The 23,614-nt window shown below is 42.1% G+C and overlaps 1 long non-coding RNA gene across 5 annotated transcripts in view; it reads right to left on the bottom strand.

Annotated features, from left to right (window-relative positions):
* The window catches only part of LOC117755214, a 48,876-nt gene extending 29,339 nt beyond the window's left edge, over window positions 1-19,537 (bottom strand). For all 5 annotated transcript variants that reach the window (XR_004612559.1, XR_004612560.1, XR_004612563.1 and 2 more), the window contains exons 1-2: window positions 19,506-19,537; window positions 15,393-15,395 (exon numbers count right to left, since the gene is read on the bottom strand). This is a non-coding gene — a long non-coding RNA (uncharacterized LOC117755214). The remainder of the gene's footprint in view (window positions 1-15,392; window positions 15,396-19,505) is intronic.
* Between the last annotated feature and the right edge of the window lie 4,077 nt (window positions 19,538-23,614).

The raw sequence follows: 23,614 nt of genomic DNA, 5'->3' as shown, positions 1-23,614 counted from the left end.
TTCACTAACATTTAATACTATACATTTTCTCAGTGTTTACTCAAATGAAGCATTTATTCAATTCAACATTTTAAATTGTTATAAAACATCCAGCAGTCGCACTGGCTCTCTTTCTGACACACACACACACACACACACACACACACACACACACACACACACACACACACACACACACACACACACACACACACACACACACACACACACACACACACACACATACATATACAGGTTTGAGCAGTTATCCTTATTAGGCCTTTGCATTCACTTCCATTCATTGTGGACAACCTAACCAAACCCCTTTGCCTCATCTGACCGGGCTTTGGACCCCATGAGGTCTACTGGTCCTGACAGGGTCTGTGGTTATACTGGAAAGCGCACACACACACAAAGGCACATGTGGACACACACACTCACGTAGACACATTTTTTTCTTTTCTGAAAAACACAGACCCCTGTCGTACTCGGGAATGGGTTTTAAATGTTTCTATTATTTAAATTTTGATGAGGTTCAAGTAGCCTAATATCAGTGGATGCTTTGCAGTCGTTCCCCTGCTGTTCCATCCCTCCTCTCTCAGCCTCCCCTCCAATTATGGCTTTTCCATTCCTGCCTCTCTGTCTTCTGGAAAACACACAACCCAAATGCACACAGCTCCCACATAAACCAACAGGCAGCCCCTTGTAAATGTGGTCAGTCTGGTATTTATTGGAAGGCAGTAATACCCAGCAGCAGTGTCGACAGTGAGGTGAACAAAGCCTGTGCTGCCCAAAGCTCTTCCAGCTTTACAGGCTTGTCTTTTGTGTGTTTGTGTGTTTGTGTGTGTGTGTGTGTTTGTCCGCAATAAACAAACACATGACAATTTGCTTTAAATATTTCCAACATTTAGACTAATTGTTCTCCAATAAATAAAAACAACCTAAGGGGTCATTTGTGCAAGAAGCTTATTACGAAGCACTGTTACATTTTATTGTGACCACTGGGAGTCATGTGACACAGCATCAGTCGTTTCAAGTACACAACAAGCTCACATTCAAGTGATGAAGCCACAGTAATAATGAGAGGAGGAAAGGAGGAAGTCAGGCGTGAGGCCTCTGTGTGAGTGTTCACATTCGTATGGGTATATATTCATTTGTGTGTGAAACCACTGTATCGTTGTGTCATGTTCCAGCCAGGAGGAGCCAAATGGAGGCAAACAAAAGCTGATGAAGACAACAACTAAACTCAAGAATCAAATCAAAGGTGGAAGTTGGAAACATGGCCGGAGCAAATATGACTGAACTGAATCTAAAACCGTTTTGGATCTTATTTATTATAAACCCAGAATTGCCAACCCTAGCTTTAAGTTTTTTGAAGCACATTTGGAAACATAAAAGACTGGAACCCTGTTTTAAAATTCTCCTCCTCACGTATAAGGCCTTTAATAATATGGCCCCATCCTACCTTAAAGAGCTCATAGTATCATATCACCCCACTGGAGCACTGCACTCCCAGAATCCAGGCCTACTTGTCATCCCTTAAGTCTCTGAAAGTAGGAGCCAGAGCTTTCAGCTATCAAGCTCCTCTCCTGTGGAATCATCTCCCAATTTCAGAGGCAGACACCCTCTCTACGTCTTTTTGATAAAAGTTATAAAGCTGGTTCAGGTCTGTCTTGGACCTGCTCCTGCTGCTATAGGTCTAGATTGTTGGGGGACACATGACACATGAAGCTTCTCCTTCCTCTTCTCCCTCTTTATCACATTAATGTCTCATCAGTACAAGTTACTCTCTTTACTTCTTCCCCCGGAGTCCTTGTGCTTTATCGTTTGCAGATCCAGGATCACTGCTTTGACCACAACAGGGTTAAGGACACAGGATGTTGCACCTTGTTAAGCCCTTTGACACAGATTGTGATTTGTGAATATGGGCTTTACAAATAAAATGAGATTGATTGATTGATTCATGATGCGTATTGCATTAGCTCCTCTTTCCCTCTTCAGTAATTCTTCCACCTCCAGCTCTCCAAATTATTGTTTCTGTTCAGAGCAATTTGGTCAATTAGTCGTTGGCACCTGTTCCCCTCTTATTTCTCTGCTTTCTCTTCTCCCAGCTAATTCCATCAAATTGATCTATTTTAATCATCTGAATATCAGAGACGACGGGCCTGGAAAGCACTTTTAAAATAAAGAGCAACAAATTGAATTTGCACGCTACGCAGTCTCTTACTGCTTCTTATTTTCCCGTTTGTAAAAAAAGAAAAGAAAACATAAAGTAAGCTAAGTGCAAAATGTCTCGTCCTTTACAGACTGTATAAAATCCATTATGGGTTGTTGTTGTTTTATCTCCCTCTACTTGGGTGGGCACCAGGGAGAGAGAGTATTCACGGTCTTGGTGGCTTCCAGCACCCTGCTCTCCTAATGTCTCGAACTCACTGGCTGCATGCCGCTAAATCAAATTACATTTCATCAGACAAAAGCATGTTTTCTCACTACACCAGTACAAATAAGATTGTTGTAAATCTAATCACAGCGTAAAGGTTTATTGCTTTATGGTTTCTGGGTTTTCATGTGTTTGGCTGTTTGCCAGGTGCTACAAAAACTGTGCCTGAATATTTTTGCCAAATTGAAAAGTTACACTAAAGCACTAAAGCTGAGAGGCCGACCTGAGAAACAACAGTCTGTTTCGTGGAACCTGTTTTTTCTTTCTTTCTTTCTTTGTTTCTTTCCTCCACCCATGACTCCCTCCGTTCACCAGTACAACTGGTCCCTGCTTCTCGTTTCTTCTCTCTTCCCCCTCTTCCTTTATGAAATGTTTTTTATCACCAGTGACTTCTCTGACTGCTTCTTTATTCTTTTACTTTTCATCCCTCATGATTCATTTGTAAAACATTTCATCCGTCGCAGCCGGGACATTCTGTTATGATGAGATCAGTTTTCTCTGTCCAGTAGCCTCTGGCTTATCTTTAATGGCTGCTCAGCCACAAACACTTGTGCTTTTAGAGGTGGTTGTTGACATTAAGACTCTTAAACTATCCGAGGCTGCGGTTTTCCCCTTCAGTGACTGTGAGGGGGGGGGGGGAGTGTGTGTGTGTGTGTGTGTGTGTGTGTGTGTGTGTTTGTGTAAGATATGAAGATCCAGCCACAGTTTCAATGTTAGACATTTTATAATAAATGTACAAGTACACATCACATACACACACTCTCTTCATATATGGAAAACACTTGTAATGCACACACACACACACGCAGACACACACCGTACTGTACAGTACACACTGGCATTCCTCCTGCTGACTCCTTGTCCCTTAAATAGCAACAATAGTCCTCGACAGGGCCCCAAAGGGAACCACAGAGTCGTCTGCCACGGAGCCAATGCTTTCATCTGCGTAGGTGGCACAGACTGTGTGTGTGTGTGTGTGTTTGTGTGTGTGTGTATGTGCATGCTTGTGTGTTGGAAGTTCTGGTTCTTGCTGTCACCAGTAAAAGTGCCTCTGTGTCTGTCCTCACCACCACAGCCGACCTCACCATGCTGCAGAGGCTCGTACCCACACCTGTCAATGTGTGTTGGATCAAACCAGCTTCTCTCTCCCTAGTTCAACTTTAATACTGTTCATTGTACTTACTCACAGTCTCAACTGTGTGTTTGGGGCCAAAGTGCCCCCAGTGGAAATAAAGCCTTCTTTCTGTCACTTGAAGTAGTAAAACATTAGCAGGTTTGAAACTTAGTAGTTCATATGACGTGTCTACCGAACAATGCTTCCTTAAAAACCAACGGCCTCAACGGAATGAGGGAAAAAACGCAAAGACAAATTTAATTTAATGAGGATCGAACCATGTCTGCTGGGAATGGGCTGTTTGATTAACCTGTGGTGATGCTGGTTGCAGCTTTCTCTCTGAAACTGTAGCAGTAATTTACCAGTACAGACCAGCTCGGTCATCGGATCAATAAATCTGCACCACGGCTAATAATTAATCAATTGAGGCTCTTCCAGCCGTTATGATGCTGAGAATAAAGCCTCAAGAAACACTTACAAACTGGGGTCAATCTGCATAGACGCTCCATGGTCTTGGAATGACTGCGTTGGTCGTCTTTGTTCTCTGTGCTGCACCATTACAACATTCTCCGGAATAACAAACAGCCTTCTGGCCCTCTGTGATATTTTGTAGTGAAAAATGTCGAATAAAGAAACCAAAGGAAAAAATAAGTAATGATGCGAGTCAGTTCCTTCATCATGAGGTTTCTAATAATGCCTCGCTTTTCCTCTGCGTATGTGAGTGTGTGTGTGTGTGTGTGTGTGTGTGTGTGTGTGTGTGTGTGTGTGTGTGTGTGTGTGTGTGTGTGTGTGTGTGTGCCCTCTTTACCTCTCCAAGGGATGAAAGTCCACAATCATTAATTTTCTAATAATGTCCCCGTGGTTTCACATATGAACAGAGCTCCAATACATCAATCACAGTTTGGAGTGTGTGTGCGTGGGTGTGTGTGTGTGTGTGTGTGTGTGTGTGTGTGTGTGTGTGTGTGTGTGTGTGTGTTATTTGCAGTTATTTGTGTAGCTGTCTTGTGTGAATCTGGGGGTATTTTCTGTTTGTGCGTGTGTGTTTCTCCATGTTGTGCATCTACCAGCGGCTCGGGGCAGTGTGTGCTTATTGGACTGGTGACAGACTGGTGTATTATTCATCAGCTGATGGAGAGTGACAGATGACTCCCTCTACAACTGCATGCATGTGTATCGACGTGTTTATACTTTCACAAGTAGTAAAGAGAATGTTCATATGTACCTTTTTGTGTTTGATGTGGGAGCAACAAAGAAAAAACGAGTATAAATTGAATCAAATCATCAAATCGTCATCAGTGCAACATCCTCTGTTTTTAACCCTCATCAAGAGCAAGGAAAATTACCCCCCAAAAAACTCATTAACAGGAAAAGAAACATAGAAACCTCAGAGAGAGCCATGTGAGGGATCCCTCTCCCAGGACAGACAGAAATGCAAGAGATGCCGCGTGTAACTGAACAACAAAAGTATTTTGTTGTTTAAGTATTTATACATAAGAAATTGAAGGGAGCAGGACGGAGGAGTTATTGTCAGTAATGGTAGAATATGTGAGTTGTATATATCAAGCAGTCGTGTTCTAATCATAGTCCATGATCGGCTGCCACCGCGATTAGGATCCACCATCACATGTCTGTAGAATAAAGCAACCAGCTGCTTTGGCAGATCAGAAGAAGCTCAAATAAAAAGAGTAGAAGTGTGTATTTACTTAATCACTGTTATTATGTGCAGATTCATGGTTCTTTAGGCCTCCTGGTCTCATCACTCTACATATAAATAACACAATTTTACACTTTCAAAAATCTTCAGTGTCAAAATACTACACTAACGACTGCTTATACTATCAGTTGTATTCTTCATTTTGCTGATGATACAACTTTGGAATGGAGTCATTTTAATTTGTGGCCTTTTTAAAGTGAAAGATCTGAATGATTGTCTCCACCTCTTGATGGGGACTAATATCCAGGGACAGAAAGACAAACGACAAAATGCATCAACGCATTGTAAGTCATGATTTGAAAGATTCTACCCAGCGTGGATCCACCTGACTACATCCTCCAAGTCCTTGACATATTTATAACATGAGTCCCTCTCTGCAGGTTGCACTCTGCACAACGCTGGTCCGAACCATTCAATCTGCCGAAATGGCACAAGAGAGGCATACAAGGGGAAGGTCATCCATTTCCTGCTGAGTTAAGAGGAGGTTACCAGACCCCGAACACCTTTTTGCACAGCGTGGTGTGTGTCTGTGTGTGTGTTTGTCAGACACACAGTACATTCTGTGCGCCTTCAAGTGTGTTTTTATGTGTGTGTTCTCCTGTGTTCTGCTTTAATCTCCTCTCAGCATGTAGCTGAGAGTGGCAGCTGGTGATTTTGAGCCACAACTGTTCAGACCTGAGGAGGCCCACTGTGCAGCTGTAAATAAAAGCTCCTTCTGATTTAAACAGTGGCTCCCAACCAATCTGGCCCCCGTACCCTGTGCCTCGCCTCCTCTGTGGGCAGATGTTTGCAGTAAGAATGCTTTGATAAACCCACTGTTCACTACCTGCGGTGAGTGGTCGGTGGACATGGTGGAACATTTAGCAGCTAAAAAGCAAAAACATCTCTCTCACGAGTTGGTGGAGAAATCTGGTTGAATGCCTGACTGAGGCTGAGCGGTGGCCAGTTTGATGACCTGCTATCTGGGGTCATCGACAGGAGATGAATGATGCAAATTTCTTACGTATCACGTGGTGTCATTTGCATCGTCCGGCGCAACTTGGGGTTCAGCGTCTCGCCCAAGGACACTTCGGCACAGAGCCAAACTGCCACAGCTGCCATGATGCTCAGTGTCTACTGGGCAGTGTAAATATTCAACTGTCTGCTCAATCAATTCAGCTTTAAAATGTTGTGTAAGATCTTATGTGACCTGATTTTTGTGGGTCTTTTATTCTCTAATTTCATTTAAAACACAGAATTTTGAGAGTTTGAGATAATCACAGCGATAACACAACAGTAAAGTTATCTTCTACGTATTTGTACTTAATCAATCATCAGTGAAACCAACAAGGAAGCAGATATGTCTTCAATGAACAATCTCTCCTGAAACACTCTCCTCAGCTCAAGCTTATTGTCGAGCTACCAACTGTTCACTAATAGCCAGTGACGCAGGCAGGTCAATGAGAGTATTACAGTACATTAACAATCTCTGACTCAATATATCCTCCTGATGTCATGACATAAGACTTTTTATAGAAAACAGCAGTAGCTTGTTTTCTCTCCCCTGTGTGCAGCCATTGTGTGCAAAGACACACACAGCTGGAGCTCGACACTGTGTTCCTCTGCCTCCCCTGCTGCTCCTCTCTTCTGTCACACAGCCAACACGTTTTACCAGTCTCAGCAGTCATTAGGCCCCCTGGGCTGCCGCTGCTTGTGCCCGACGTCCTGCGGAAGCTCGTGTGCTCTGCCCTCAAGATAATCTTTTAAGTTACAGGCTTACTCAACAAAAAAGAAACAGCGAACACAGAAGTAAGTCCACAAGTAAATGATTCCATGCTATCAGCTAAAAAGATTCTCCACCCATTGCTCACCTGGGTGTTTTTTATTTTAACGCAAGGACGGGGGACCAACTCAGAAACATAAACAAAATCTCATAACAGCAATAAGATATTGTTTGTGACAAAAGAAAATGATATAAAACGGTCGACAAAAGGCTCATTTATGCTCATCTTTAAATACGTACTTGAAACGGGCTGAGCATTCTGCCTGTGCTCTTATTTGTTCATGTCATCTGAAAGCTAACATTACGAGCGGAGCAGTACCATTGGAAATCATGGGGGGGGGGGGGGGGGGCAGTGTACTCAACAGAAAAAATTTGGTTAATAAACAGATAAACCAACATTGCCTATAATCATTTGTGTGTGTGGCATCACTGAGTGTGAGAGGAGGGAGGATTTACCGTCTTTTCAAAGCTGGAGATTTGTTTCAGCAAATTGTTTCGACCTAAATCAGCTGAGAAAAGAATCATCACACATCAGACGCCTCGCCAGACAGAGAGAGAGGTTAGTGTGATATATGTGTTCAATAATTTACTATGGCCCACGCAGGATGTTATAAAAACTTAAAAGGCCCTTGATAGAGATTCCCCACCTCTGTTTTAAAGAAATGCTATTGATACTTTATGAAAACACACAGTGTAATTACAATATGGAGGCTATAGTCCAAACATGCAGCAGTGGACCAGGAGAGTTGTCGGCTGATTGTGTTGCACCTGACTACAATTAGAGTGAGTGCATCCAACACATGTACCACCTGAGGCACACACGCACGCACACACACACGCACGCACACACACACACACACACACACACAAATTTGGATGACAGTGAGCGTCTGTATGTGTGTGTGATTATCCCTTAACAAGAACCACAGGTGGCTCTGTGTGGGTGTGTGTGTGTGTTTGTGTGTGGGTGTGTGTGTGTGTGTGTGTGTGTGTGTGTTGGGGGGACATACATAGAAACCTTATCCCACAGATTATTTTAGTTTTCTTCTGTATCTCTTCTGAATTCATATAAATATATTTTTATTTAATATAGTTTATATATTTTAACCCATTACACAACTTTTCATGGAGTCAGCCTTGGAAAGTAAACATAAGAAATTGAAAAATCAATTTCCAATCAACATTTGAACTGTTTTTCATTTTGTAGACTTCTTACATACACAATAGTGTGTGTTATATTGTTTAAAACAACATATTTATCATGTTTTCTTATTGATTTTCTACCCTTATGTTGAAAACCACAGACCTTACTGTATATGCATAAGAAATATTGTTTTTATATTGTGGTAGAGTTCATTTATTTATTTTTTACTTATTTTCCTTTCTTTCGTCACCCTTGCTTTTCCTCTTCCTCCAGCTCTAAATGAATTCTGTATTTCTCGTCTCTCCCTCATTTCCACTCTTCCTTCCCATTTGCTCTCACACATTTCTGTCTCTCTCTCCCTACAGGCTACGGAGGCCCCCTTTTTTTTATGAGAACCCTAGATCTCAGTCGCAACTTTACAGTGGCTCGATATTATATCATCTATCACTCTGCATAGAGCTGCAGGCAGCATCAGCCTCAGCGGACGGGGAAACAAGATTTACGGCGGAGGACGACGCCCTGCGTGTGTGGTGGGAGGGGAGACGGAGGGAGACCGAGATGCAGTTGGACAGAAATGAAGACTGAAATGTGGCAAATAGAGAAAGACACACAGAGAGACTGAGAGAGGGAATCAGAAAAGTTGTTTTTGGCAGGAGATCGTGTAAAGAAGAGATGGAGGCACAAATAAATGAAGGAAGGAGGAAGAGAAATAGGCAAAGAAAGATAGATGAAGGAAAAGAGGGATAATGAGCTTGAATGATTGAGTCAGAGGATAATGTGTGTGTGTATATGATAGACATAGTGCTTAAAGGGCAATGCCTGGCTGTGTGTCCATTAGGTGTTTAGTAATGACTGACGTATGTGTGTGTGTGTGTGTGTGTGTGTGTGTGTGTGTGTGTATGTGTGTGTGTGTGTGTGTGTGTGTGTGTGTGTGTGTGTGTGTTCCCTCAGTAATCATCTGTGTCAGTGTGATTGATGACTGACCGCAGTCGCTGATTAAACATTTAAAATCTTTCAGGACAGATGAGCGTAAGGGGCGAGTGATGTAGAGACGGTGTGAAAAAGAAAGATGGAGCCACTCCTAATGATCAAATGTAATCTTACAGAAACAGAAATTATTCCTCTGTTAGCATTAGCACCCATGATGTGAGACAAGTGTCACACAAGAGCAGAAAACACAAAAGCAAAAGCCACACAAGGGAAACACAATCACAACAAAACCCAGTCAAGCCCGTCGATGCCTGTCTATTTGAGGTATTACGGTACAGGTGAGTTTTTCCTTTTCGGGTTCTCAAGCACCTGTACCGTAAAACCTCAAATAGATCAAGATATTCAGAGTATAGAGGAGTAAACCAACTGCTGTGGTAACATGTGACTTTGTTCATTATTTAAATTTTTTCTTTTTTCTTAATAATAAACATTTGATTCATTAGAACGAACTTGTAATCCACTGTTGAGGAGCAACATCAAGTCCATGATCCTTTTTGAAATTGAGTTCATATAGTTTCAGTTCAGTTTTCCGATCATACACTGAAGTTGAATGAAAGGATTTGTTTACTTTTTGGGAAATGAAATTAAACGACTGTTGCATTTGTGTCTGTACAATGTATAAACTCTCTGGGGCAGAAATAGCACATAAACCAAATAAGTGGATTTATGGTAAGTCTTGAAACACGGGTTAATTCTTCAGTATTTCATAAACGGCCTCTCTTGCCACGTCAGTTTTATTTATACATCCTGAAATCACCCAACGCAGGAGGGATCGCTCTTCCAGCACAAACACACCTGCGATAGAAGTCATGTTTACAGTTAAACTTCCAATATGTGAAATCCAGGTGTTGCCAGTGCCTCCTGACTGTTACAGCAGGACAGAGTCAAACTGTTAAAACACACAAGAGGCTCAATCTTCTACAGGCTGACGGGGATTTGCAGGTAAATGAGCCCGTGGAGCTTAAAGGGGCAATTCACCTATAAAAAGAAATTCTCCACTAGCTCCAAGTCCAGCCACACGTAAGAGTTTGGTAGTGAGATGTCTGTCTCTGACATGTTCACTGCCAACACATTACAATAAAGGTGGAGTTTTGTGTCAAATATTTAATTCTCCACAGTTTTTATTGGGACTTCTTGCTCTTTCGGGTGCGATTACTTGCTCCACAGCAGAGCACGGTGAGCGTTATTTATTTATTTATCTATTTTTTTAAATGTGGAGGTTTGGATCGCCTTTCGGACACAAGACACTTAAATCTGTGTTTTACGCACAGCGAGGGAGGTGTAACGGCCTCTGCAGGAGAAACCTGATCATTCGGTGTTTAGCCAATACTGGAAAAACAAAAAAGAAGAAGCTGGAACGTTGCAGAGAGCTAACAGGTGTGAGCCACAGAGGTGGAGTGTGGGTGGACCACAGGGAGAAAAGGGAAAGTCACGTTTAAAGAAAGAATAAAGGAGGTAAAAGTTGCCGTGGACGACAGATGGGGGTTAAAAGAAATAAGTGTTTTCAAGGGAAAAAGGCATGAAGGACAGAGGCGTGGAGGGGGGGGGGGGATGGAAAGAGGGAAAGGGGACAGACAAGCAGAGTGTGTGTGTGTGTGTGTGTGTGTGTGTGTGTGTGTGTGTGTGTGTGTGTGTGTGTGTGTGTGTGTGTGTGAGAGTGTGTGTGTGTGTGTGTGTGTGTGTGTGTGTGTGTAGCCAGCCTCCAGACAGACAGTGACTCCACTCCAACAGTCTGGATGCTTGACTGTTCTCAGGCTTTCCAATATAATTCAGCCGTTCCGCCATGTCAAGTTCTCCATCGCGGGCCTGGAGGGTCCGCCACGCCTCCCTTTCTCCTCGCCTCCCTTATATGGGCGTCCTGTCCCCCAGCGGCGCTCAAAGGGATTATTATGTTTATGCCCGCGCTGCTCCACCGACCCTGTGACAGAGAAGAAGAAAGATTGTTCGTGCTATTTTCACCCCGAGCTCGGCGACGGCAAACGACTCCACGACTTCAGTGTCAGACAGAAATGTGATTGTGAGAGTGTGTGTGGGCGAGTGTGTGTGTATGTGTGTGTGTCTGTGTGTGTGTGTGTGTGGGGGGGGTAGGGGGGTAGATGAGGAGATAATGGAAAGATTAAAACATCAAATACACACAAACACACGCTTAATTCTTAGAAATATGTTCATTCTCTTTCTTGCCGAGAGTTTCAGTCTTTGCGCACAATGACCGAAATACGTCTTTTAAAGTCGTCATCAAATAAAAATCGTTGCCCACTGAGTTCGATAGTGTTTTATTATCCTATTCATTTTAACAATTGGGAGATAAAATGGAGTCGAGCAGTGAGTCTGATTTTGGGGTCCTCTCACTTCTTGAATAAAGACAAAGAAAACAACGTCTGTCCAATCCTGAGCAGCCGTTAGAAATCAGGAGGATTTCATCATCTGATCAAGAAACACTTAAACTCCTGAAAAGAATTCTCATTTGTTTTTACCTCGGCCAAGAACGTTGTGTTTTGATCTGTGTTCCTTTATTCGTCAGCAGGAAACTGCTTCAAATATTTCCATGAAATTTCGTGCAGAGGTGGGACATGACCCAATGAAATCAAGTTAGCATGACAATCTGGATCAGGGGGCGGATCCAGCCATTTTCTAAATGTAAGATTTGGCGTAATGAAGCTTTTTGTTGATTTCTCAAGATTGATTCATTGAAAATTTAGGAGACTGATATTTATGAGTGTGTGTAATTTGGTGCAGATCGAAATAAAAATCTGGTCCTATAGTGAATTTAAAAGGTTTCATAAGTGGACTCTTCTGACAAGATAAGATGAGATAATCCATTAAGCAATGTGAGAAAATATACGACTGCCATTCAAGTTAATAATATATTTAATACTTATACTATACTAAATATACCATACTAAATATAGCCATGATCTCTATGATCTCTCTGGGGTTTTTTTATTCCCAGAGAGATCATATACATTTTTGTTGAAAAGCTGAACAGTTTTTTGAGATGTGCAGTCTGGGAGAGAGAGAGAGAGAGAGAGAGAGAGAGAGAGAGAGAGAGAGAGAGAGAGAGAGAGAGAGAAAGTGATGAAAGAGGAAGCTTGGAAAATAAAAAAGAGCAAGAGGAGAAGACTGGGAAAAGCAAAAAGCCAAAAGAAACCAAACGGGTCTTTAAATGAGTGTGTAGAAAAGCGTCCCTGGCGTTGGAGCAGACACGCCCCATCACACAACAGTCGAGACATTAACTTCTCCACTCTCTCTGTTCTCCCCCCCCCCACCCCCCGCCATCACTCTTCCTCTCCCTCCCTCTTTTCCTTCTCTCCATCTGCTCTGCCGCTGCACCTGGCCTCTTCACATTCTCTCACTCCATTTCCCTCTTTTACTTTTTCGCTCACATGATTTCTTCCTTTCTTTCACGTCTCACCCTCTTCGTTCTCTTGTCTTCCTCAATCTGTTTCTCCTCTTCATCTGACGTCTCTCCTGTTGGCATCTCCTCTCTTTCCTTTTGCATCTCTGGCATCTCCGTTTGTTTTATAGCTCCCTTTCTGACCCTAACTCTTCGTTCAATGTTCAAATTTCTTTTTCTTTCAGCCACTCCATTCCCACCCCCCTCCCCCCCCCTCTCCCTGTGTCTCTCTCCGCTTTGGCCCAGTATGAGTGGGCCTCGTTTGGCCACAGTAAGTCAGGACCGCTGGGCGACTCTACAGAACAATCCTGGAGGGCTCTGACACAGCGAGCATATGGCAACGCATTGAGCGAGGAGCTCCACACACACTCAGCCAGGGAGACACAACACAGAGCTCGACAGACGCCCAGTGTGAAGGAATGGATTGTGTCCCCCGTGGCCGGTGGGCATGTCCACCACTCATTAGTTTTCCCGTGGAGAATCGGCATTATTCACAAAGCTCCCTGGCTCGCCTCAGATCCCCACTCTGACCTGAATAGGTGGATGACAAGTGCATGTGGGTTGGGGGCGTGCTGGGGAAGAGTCAAGTGGAGGATTTAGTGAACCGTTGCTAAGTCGATGTTTTGAAGGTCTCAGAAAAAACACCAAGTCTTTATACATCCACACACAATCCAGTCCCATCAATGAGAATAACAACGACTTTGGATCATCTGAAATGCGTCTCGTGCACATGGGAAATACTGATGTATCACTTACAGCCAAAGATGGACCATTGTGTCAATTGTGAACGTGTAAAGTTGTGTTTTTTTGTACTGGGTTGAATAGGATGGGCGGATTGGTATTATTATTATTAAATAAATCAAGAGTTAAGTGAACCACAGATCTGATAAGAGTTGTGTTCAACTGCAAAGCAAACGAAAATAATCGATGAAGAACGTGTGGACGAGGAGCCCAAGAGGAAAAGGTTTATTTTGGACAGGGCGTAAGAATCTACAGCCATGCTAGCATCTCAGCAGGGTTTAGTTTCAGCAGTGTACTGGAATCAAATGTTAACCACGATTTCTACAGGTTACAATGGCTTTGTTTGCTAAAATGAATGAATTAGCACTCGAGTCCCAGAACAGCTGAGGCTTGCAAACAAAACTGTCATTAGTTCTACAGGTTTTTGTTCGTGAACCAAATACTGGACAAATTATGATTTTGTCCCGATGATAGAAAGTCAGTGGATCATTAGACGTCATTAGGATTCAAACACTGGGGACCAGAGGTGTCAGCACCGAGTTTATACTCATCCATCTCAGAGAGGCCGAGGCAAATGACTCCACCAGAGGAAAAGTTGGTAGCTCTTGAACTTACTTTCTTAAAATGTTCATATTTTTACTTTGCAGGCAAAAGAAACATAAACAGTTGTTGTTGATGATTTATCTAAAAATGTTACGTGTTAGTTTTATAATCTCAGGACAGATAAAGGATCAAATGGGGAGAGAGAAGGAAGGAGGACATGCAGCAAACCGCTGGGTTGGAATCAAAGCTTCTGTATGCGGGTCCCAGAATCTTGGTAAAAAATCTGGTTAGTCAATGACCTCATTTGTGTGTGTGCATGTGTGTGTGTGTGTGTGTAACAGTAATAGCTTTGAATGTCACGGGAGTATTAATCATTGTGTTGTAGTAAGGAGTACTTACACTGGCTTTATTTTCTAATAAGAAAATCATTTTTATTCTTGTCACAGACTCTCCATTCCCAGTGTGTTCCTCGCCATTACACACACACACGGACTAAATTAAAAAGATTACTCACTTCTGACATTTTCACTGTTTCCTCCTCACAGCTGCCGCGTCACACTTCATGTGGACGACAGAATCTGCATCCAACTCGGAACTTGTTTTTCTGGCTCTTGTTTTTTTTTCCTTCCATTTGTTTATCTTTTACTGCAACTGACAGGCGACTCGGCCCCATTGATAAAACACGCTTCATGACGCATTACACTCATGTGACATCAGTGTCATCGTCACACTCTGGAGATGCACTGGTTTTGACCCATGTAAATCTGCAGTACATTTACAGTACATGTTGGTTTTAAAGGAAAATCTTTTTCTCTAGGGCTACCTTCTACATTGCAGTAATGTTTTAATGTAATTAACATCAATTTCACCAATAACTCAACAATGTAAGATAAAATAAGATAATCATCCAGCCACCAGGTGGCGATAAAGACTCTCTGGCTTCACTTTAGCCGAGCTGTCATGTTGTCCATCTTTATAAACAGCCTGGAGTTGACAGCAGAGGCAACAGGAAACAAAGTATTAAATTATGATGTGATTTTCACTGAATTAAATCTGTGCACAGTCGAACACGTGTCAGCTTGTGTTGACTATGAGGAACGTTTTCAACACAATTAGGATGTGATGCATTGAATTAAATGAAACACATTTCGCTTTTTTGATTAATGTGTAGCAGGAGTTAGATGCTTTTTAAAAAATGTTGACACACTGGATATCATGGGTTCATACCGCACTGAGGATAATAGCGAAAACACCCAAAGACTATTAAACAGCGTGAGCTAATTTCCATCCAGCAGTTGTCAGCAGCTGCACAGCGAGAAATGAGCTTGTGTCACGTTGTGCTGACGAGGAAACGCTGTCGCTTTTCTACATCACGATTATGGAGGAAAGTAATGCAACAGTAATAAAGAATAAAGTAATCACATTACAACTTTATGAGGCACCTTTTCAAATGAAGGCAGCCTGACACTGGAGGTATGTTTTACCATGATATCCAGACTGGGACCAGTATGTGCAGTGTCATTGTCCATAGGAAAACCTTTTTTTTGTGCGTCAGTGGTAAATTTCTGCACCATCTCCGTTTCCGTCAGAATAACTGTGTAAGCGAGCACATTTGCATATGTAAAATGTGTGCGCACGAGTGTTGTTTGGAGACGCGCGTGGGCTCGTATTAGTTTGAGGAACAAAGCGTTGGGTTTTAACTGGGGCATCTGAGCACAGAAACAAACACATGACAAGGACAACAACACTGTCTTCAAAAAAACAAGCAAACGCCAAAACTTCCACTTCCTCTTTTGTGCTGAACCATCAAAGTACAACGCCTCTATTTCCTGGGAGTGGATACACACACACACACACACACGCACACACACACACACGATGACACAACAATCCACCAAACTTCACACTGACTCATTCTGTGTGTTCTCTTTATGGTTCTAATGATTAATATCCTTTGCTCCTCTTTTCCGTCCTCTATGAAAATCTCTCAGGCTTTTTATCGTCTCTCACAAAAGTACATTTGTCAGCCACTTAAACTTCCCTCGCTTTCACACTTATGTTCTGTTGCCCTTCAAAAGTATTTGTACGTGTACTTAGAAACTTCTTGCAATTTCCTCTATAGTCTGAATTTATTTAGTTTGTGAGGTTCCAGACGTTCACACAGTTTATAATTTGTTCCTTCTTAACAGATGCAGGAAAGTTTCCCATATTTTGTACATTTACAAGTTTATAATATTAGTTTGTTGGGTTTGCTAGAATATGTTTAAAATTCTGTGATTTTGAAAATATGCATTATTTCTCTCATATCATATATTATTTAAAAAGTCAAGGTATGACACATAGATTTCGCATTTACTATTTTTTTTCTGGTAAATTCTAACTAGGTTTTTGATGTAATAAAAACAGGGTGAAAGTTCATCGTTGATTTGTGATTGGTTTCCCACACCAAGATGGCGGCACCTGTATCCGTGGTGTTTTAGCTACAACAACAGGTGGAAGTTGAGACGTGTCGTCCATCTTTATTTACAGTTCATGTAGATGACATTTTATCGGGCAAAATAAGTGCAAACATTTGTGTGTGTGGACCATGGGTGTGTGTGTCATGACATTTTCTCGTTAATCGATAAAGTTTATTAACAAAATGCACCAATAAACAAATGGTTGAAGGTATTTAATGAGCTCTTACTGCACGTTGAACCCTTAACAACATGTTTCAGTATCACTGTTACGTAAATATCTACTTTTTTAAAATCTTTTTTAGATCAAACTGAGTAAAAAATATAAAGAATCCATTTCGCTGTTGTCTCGGCAGATGGTGTCTCTATGGCACCGCCACTGAGATACAGAGACCCTTCTGCATTTAGGCCGGCAGACTGACAGAATTACACTTCACTAATTAACTTGAATGAGGCAGCTCGACAATCTGTCTGTGTGTGTGTGTGTGTGTGTTTGTGTTTACTTGTATTGCTCATGTTGTGGGGACTCATTTTCTGTTTGGTACAGAAAAAGACTTGGTTTAAGGTTAAGGGAAAGTTAGGTGTACGTTATGGTTACGATAGGTTTTCAGTAAATGAAAGTCCACTGAATGAACATGGAAATAAGAAAATAATAACTACATAAACACTTGGCAGACGGCAGTTGCCAGTATCATTAATGGTTGTTATGGGAACGCCGTGCGCTGTGACAGATGCACAACTGGCGATCGGCGTACGGCAAACCACAAAGGACACGCGTGGATCTGGAGGAAGCGCTGGCAAATAGAAAGATGAGCAATAACAAAAGAATAAAAACACAATAAAAAAAAAGCACAGTGGATGAACACATTCACTGAAGAGAATAGATCCCAAATGCCAACAGACTGGAACCAACATCTCAGTCCGTGTTCTTCCACCTGATTACAGACAGAGACTTCATCAACTGCAGACACTGAATCATCCACATTAATATGTAAATATAAAGATTTATCAGCTGCTCTAAAATGTGCCTCTATTAGGAAATACAGCAATAAAGACATTTCATTGGGTTTTACTGACTGACATTTAACTTTATGTGAAGCCATTGAGTTGAACAGAGAGAATATAAAGCACTCAATTATTAATCTGAGAAGTGAATGGATTCATAGATGTTAAAGTCTTAACACTGTTACCAACAAGTCTACAGAGCTGAGAAACTGGACCATGTGAAATACTGTGACGTCAACAACACAACATTTCTTGCCAAGATATTTTGTGATATAAATCAGCAACTTGTTCTCTCTATGTTAAATAATTAACTCATAGTCTACAGGTACAAGCTTGTTATTCGCTGCACTTGATAAAATAGAATCCAGCTGATTTTCAATTAACAGCTTCTGCTTAGCAACTTCAAAAAGTGTCTTACAATCACTCTCACCTTTTACAATCTCTGCTGAAGGTTTTGCTTGAACTTGAAGTTTTGATTGTGGACATGGTAAACCCTCTGAGTTACTGATACCAATATAATCTGCGTTGGTTTTAGAGAGGCAAAGTAAAAAACGACTTTCCTCTCGTACATCACAAATCTGACAATAAGCTCGAACCTGGTGTCTCTGCAGTTTGACTATGGGACAGTGATTATGCACAGGAGGGGATAGCAGCAGCAGCCGAGCCGAGCGGAGTATTGCCCGGATGGTTTCATCGTACTGAACAGTTTCCAGCAACAAGCACAAAAACTACAGAAGGTCCAGAGGGAAAACTTGACTCATGTACCACCTGTGCTGCTTGAAGCTGAATGTACAGTATGTACCAAGGTGGACTGGATTTATATTGAACTCATAGTTTGAAACCTGTTATAGGAATGTGATCACCTGCTCATAAAAGCTAGAACTAGTGGTCACACACTATATTTACAGTTAGTTTGATCTTTTAATGAAAGTACGAGCTTGAAACCAGAGAAGTTACTAGGTTTGTTATTTTATTAACACAAACAGATGGAAAATGTGTTGACATCAACAGTTGTGTTAAAAATAAATAGTCAATTAGTGTCAATGTGTTGAGGTAACCATCACTTGAATGCATGTGTTCCTATTGTCACATTATGTTTTTAAATAGAAACACAGGCATAAGATATACACACACACACTGCTGGTTTTGTTGTTGTACAAGCTATGTTGTACTATCATTCTGTCTTTTGGTTCGGCCGCCCGTCTGTAATGAAAAATCTGTGATAGAAATTTAAATTAATTAATAACAAAGTCAATCAGGCGACTTGTCAACTGGCAAAAAAAACAAATCAAAAATCAGTTTGAGTTGTTTACCAAATGAAGCGAACGTGAGAGATGTGTCTTTTCCACTTTTCCAGATGTGCTGCTCGTCTCTGTTTTATTTCCCTGTGGACCGAACATCTCCGGACTGAACCTGCCGTGGAACAAACATCACCTCAGGCTGTGTCGACGACGACTTGCTGTAACAGTGGATGTACACAGTCACTGTTTGTGTCCCACTTGCAGAGCTCCACTCCTCTGGAGCTTCACATCTTCCTTGTTAGTGCTCACTAACGACTCCAAGATGTCAGCGCGGCTCTGAAATCATTCATATACTGTAACGCTCCAGCCTAACAAGGTACAACGCAGCAATCTGGACCTTATAATTTGATCGTGTGCGACATCAGTTCCAATACTTTCATCAGGTGCTAATGATCAGAGAGCGGCAGGGTGAGCTCTTATTGGTCGGTGCCTGAGGAAGAACTGAGTATTATAGAGGAGAAGACGAGATGATGAGAGTCAGTGTGCAGCATAATCTATTTGTGTGTGTGTATTCAAGTGTGTGCACACAAGCCAGGTGTTTGTGTGTCTGTGTGTGTGTGTGTGTGTTGGCTTGGTGATGTGCAGTCCCGTCGGCATGTGGGATGATTGGCAGCGCCTGTTTGGGCATTGTTGATAACACACAGGAGGGCAACTGCCACAGATGAGCTCTGTCAAGCTGTCTGCCTGTCAGACACCCACACACACTCTCCTCTCTCTCCTGCTCACATCAGCGCGCACACACACACACACACACACACACACACACACGTGCACGCACACCAACCTACAACTTCATTTCTTTCCCGTTCACTCTTGCACTGGCTCTTATTTGTGTTAAACACACATAATGGCTCCGTCCGCTCTTAAACACACACTTCTCACAGGCCTAGAACCCCCCCTCTGTAGGCACACGCACACACACACACACACACACACACACACACACACACACACCTGTCAGCCCTGCCCGTGGCCAGCCATTGAACCTGGTTTCCTGATAAGAGCAACAACAGTCCTCTCCTCTGCAGGGAGAGACTGTCTCATTCATATGCATTTCATTTCTTGATGTGTTGGGGAATCTCTGTCACTTGTTTGTCACTGTGGACGGCTTGAAAAGACCGGGCTGACATTTGAAGGGGCCACATTTCAATACAGCAGTTGGAAATGGCACCGGAGAGCGCGGCCATATTTGTATTGTCTGTGGCATGAAGCTGGAGTTTCACTTGAAAGAGGAAGAATTACCTCAGGGAGACTCCCCCACTTTGTTACTGACGTCTTTTGTCCTCACCTGAAACAAAACAGAGGCAGGAGCTCCGGATATTTATGATATATGTATAATAAATCAGATTTTTTTTTGCAGAGTCATGTTTGGTTTTGAAAGCTGCTGAAAAACAATTTCCTCCTGCTGTTCGGGGCCGGCACTGAATGATGGAACAGAAAAACGTTGATGAAGTGAAGTGGCAATTTGCTCACGAGGCTGTGGTTTCTAAATAACTAGTAGAACATAGGTACCAGGGGTGGATCCAGAGGTGGGGTCATGGGGGCACTGGCCCCTCGTCTGGATCCAGAGGTGGGGCCATGGGGGCACCGGCCCCACCTCTGGATCCGCCCCTGTATCTGATTGGACCCTGAAATGCCCCTGTGCTGTCAGTAGTCTAAAAACAACGAGTCACTTATTAACAATACAAACAATAATTATGACAATTTGTTAAGAACTTTAATTGAAGCTGTTTTGAACACGGAACGATTTTCACTGATGTGTGGCTTCGAATCAAAGCTATGGAGCTAACAGTAAACAAGGAAGTGTAGTTAGCATGTGTGTGTGTGTGTGTGTGTGTGTGTGTGTGTGTGTGGAACCAACCACGTCCAGATCTGTGTGTGGTTGCTTCAGTCCAGCTGACTGCTGCGTAACAGGCAACACACAATACTGAGTACATGACACATTAATAATTTGCTTTTCATAAAGAGAGACACTCTGCTGACATGGAAACTGCCAATTAAGCACTGTGGTCTGCATGGGGTCTGTTTGTGTGTGTGTGTGTGTGTGTGCCACTGAATGAGAGAGAGGGCATTGTAGTTGTGTGTATGTGTGTGTGAGTTCTTGAATGAATAATGAGGCTTTTTACTGAATCTGGCATATCTCTCCCTCTCTCACACACTCTCTCACACACACACACCTACAGTACACACTTACTCAGAGCCCTTTAGGGATCAGTTACCATTCACTCATGTCTTTATCATCTCAAAGCTTCAGCCTCCTTTACGCAGCTTGTTGAAAGTGGGAATGTTTCACCTACATTCTGCTTTTCTTGTTGTTGTTCCACCTTCAGGTCCAAACTGCAGAGATGTGTTTTCTAAAATCAGGGGCAACGATATCCTGGCTCGGTTTGGTTCGGTGTAAACAAGCAAGGGCGGGATAAAAAGAGGTCTTATCATAAATCGAGCAGGATCATTGTATAGACGGAGGATTCTTCCTTTTAAGGAGCCTCAACAAAACACACACACACACACACACAATTCTGTTTTTCAATACAATGTCGGCTATGTTGTTTCGTATTTGCTACTTTAGGAGATATCATCCACTGTCATAGTATTTTAGTAAGAAAGGGATGTATTGCATTTTCATATCCAGATGCTCGACCATTAGTTTGTCTTTTTTGGGATGAAACTTTTCATCAAGGTCAGTTTATTGTGGAGAAACAGGAAACTTCACAGTCACAACAGAGATAGTGATGGAGACAGATGCGAGGGCAGGAGGAGAGAACGTTTCATCAGCCTCAGGATTTTACCCAGACTGAGAACCTGTTTTAATTAGGAACAAAAAAAACAACAACAAAAACTCCACTAGATACAGATTGTCATTTTTTTCCTAACTCAGATTCAACAGATGAAAAAATAATTTGATCGTACGTGTCCAAAAATAATCTTTTGATTTTCTATCTCATGAGTAATTTCCATCCTTAGTTTTCTTTGGAACACAGAAACGAACATGTGCTCATGTTCATCATCTTTCCGGTGCAGGAAATCATGTGCTGCAGTAAGTGGTGGGAAAAACAACAAAAAAACGGTGTGTGAGTTTTGAAGTGAAAGACATTCAGATATAAATACATATAATACATTTTTAAAAAGTACATTCTATGAGCTATGACATATTCAAAAAATACCACAAGTCACAACTGGGCAACTCAAAAGCTTTTTAGAGAATTTGTTGTGAATTCATGAATAACATTAGAGTCTTGTTAATGGCCTCTCATGGCCTCAGTACAATGGCCCCACGTGAAGGCACCTGTCTTATGTAAATAACATACAAACAACCCACCAACCTCTGGTGAGTTATTACTGCAAAACAGATGCACTCAGGTTGGAAATAATGACATTTTTACTGTTTCTTTTACAGATTTCATGACGACTGAACTGTAAAAAACCTTCACTTCTGATCATTTGTTTCTTGTTCATATCCTCTGCTGATCTTTATGGGGTTAATACTGTAAATCAGGCAACTGGTCATCAAGTCTTTAAACAAGGGTGATGGTTTAACCAGAAATACAGATGTAGCAGTTCTATTATCCAACTTCAAAGAATATGAAAAAGTGAGAGGGGACATGTAATATTTGCTTTTTCGATGGATCTGAGACATCAGGGCACGGTCCCGGTGCCAAATCCCCGTGAATCCACCCGGGGCTTTGAGCATGCTTAAGCAATCATGACCTGGCATAAGGTCCGTGTACGTAATCAATTATTGGTTTGGAAGGTGGAGGGAAAGTCAGACCATCTGCTGAGGGGAGCAGTCTTGGCTGAGTTATTGAGCTGTGGGCCGTTCTCTCGTTTTTAATAATGGTCCAAGTAAGTATTGCTCTGTAACGTGGACCAGTCACAGTCATTCAATTTCTCATGACGATTCAGAAACTGCAGCAGAGTCTTTGCTTTCACTGAGGTGCTGAGTGAAGGTTGTGTAATGTGACGTGACCACGAGGGATCCTGACCGAATCAAGTCCGGTGCTTATGAGACAAGAACATCAGCTCTGAGGTCCTGGTTAGGGTTAGAAGTAAGATGTGAATTGAGGTTAGGTTAAGGTTTTGATTAGGCCAGACAAACATGTGTGCGTTTGTGTGTGTGAGTATGTGTGTGTGAGTAATCTCTATCCTCCAGCTCCTTGTTCTCCTCTTCCTCCAAAGACATGCGCTCAACCCGACATGAGGAGCAACACAAACAAGCTTCCACATCACGATAGAATCAGAGGATTATTGGACTTCCTGGTATAGAGGTGCAGAAAATCATTATTAACAATAAGACATGAATAAATGCATGGTTGTCTTAATTTCTTATCAACGAAGAAAACAACAAGTACTGCCAGTGCCAGCTAACTCATTGTTAATGTCGATGAATGGTGGTTAAAGGTCCAGTGTGTAAGATTTATTGGCAGAAATTGAATATAAAATAATCCTAGTGATGTTTTCACGTGTTTCATCAAAATTTTACAAATTGTTTTCTTTATCTGAGAATGGTTCCTTTATTTTGAAATACTTAATATCAACATCAGGAGCGGGTCCTCTCTACGGAGGCCGCCATGTTTTTTACAGTAGCCTCAACTGGACAAACTAAACACCTTTTGAGTTTTTATGACAACTAAAGGCTGCCCCAGGTTCTCTTTAATGTACATTGACCTTATAACTAACCAGCCGACCTTCCTATGTTCTACAGAAGTTGCAAAGTTAGCCATAGTAAATTAAAGTGTGCCATATTTGTTTTATTGTACCATCACCAGTTGGTTTGTTCATGACTAGCACTTTTTAAAATCAATTTCATCACAGTATTGGACGCATCATTCACAGGAGCTTGGGATACGATTCTATGCAGTTTATTTTTATTCTTTTATTTTGGCTCTGGGTTCGTTACTGGAGCTGAGGCCAGCAGCTTGAAGTGATATGGCTCAGGACCACCATGGTCCTCCACCACAATGTCCGCCTGACTTCCCCTTTCCTCTGGCCTGGTCGGTGTCAATAAATATAGAAGTTAAAGAAAGACTGTTT

This window comes from Hippoglossus hippoglossus, chromosome 21, assembly GCF_009819705.1.
Source record: "Hippoglossus hippoglossus isolate fHipHip1 chromosome 21, fHipHip1.pri, whole genome shotgun sequence".
In the NCBI taxonomy this organism is placed as follows: Eukaryota; Metazoa; Chordata; class Actinopteri; order Pleuronectiformes; family Pleuronectidae; genus Hippoglossus; species Hippoglossus hippoglossus.
Note: the sequence above shows the minus strand (reverse complement) of the source record. Positions and strands in the feature narration are given on the sequence as shown.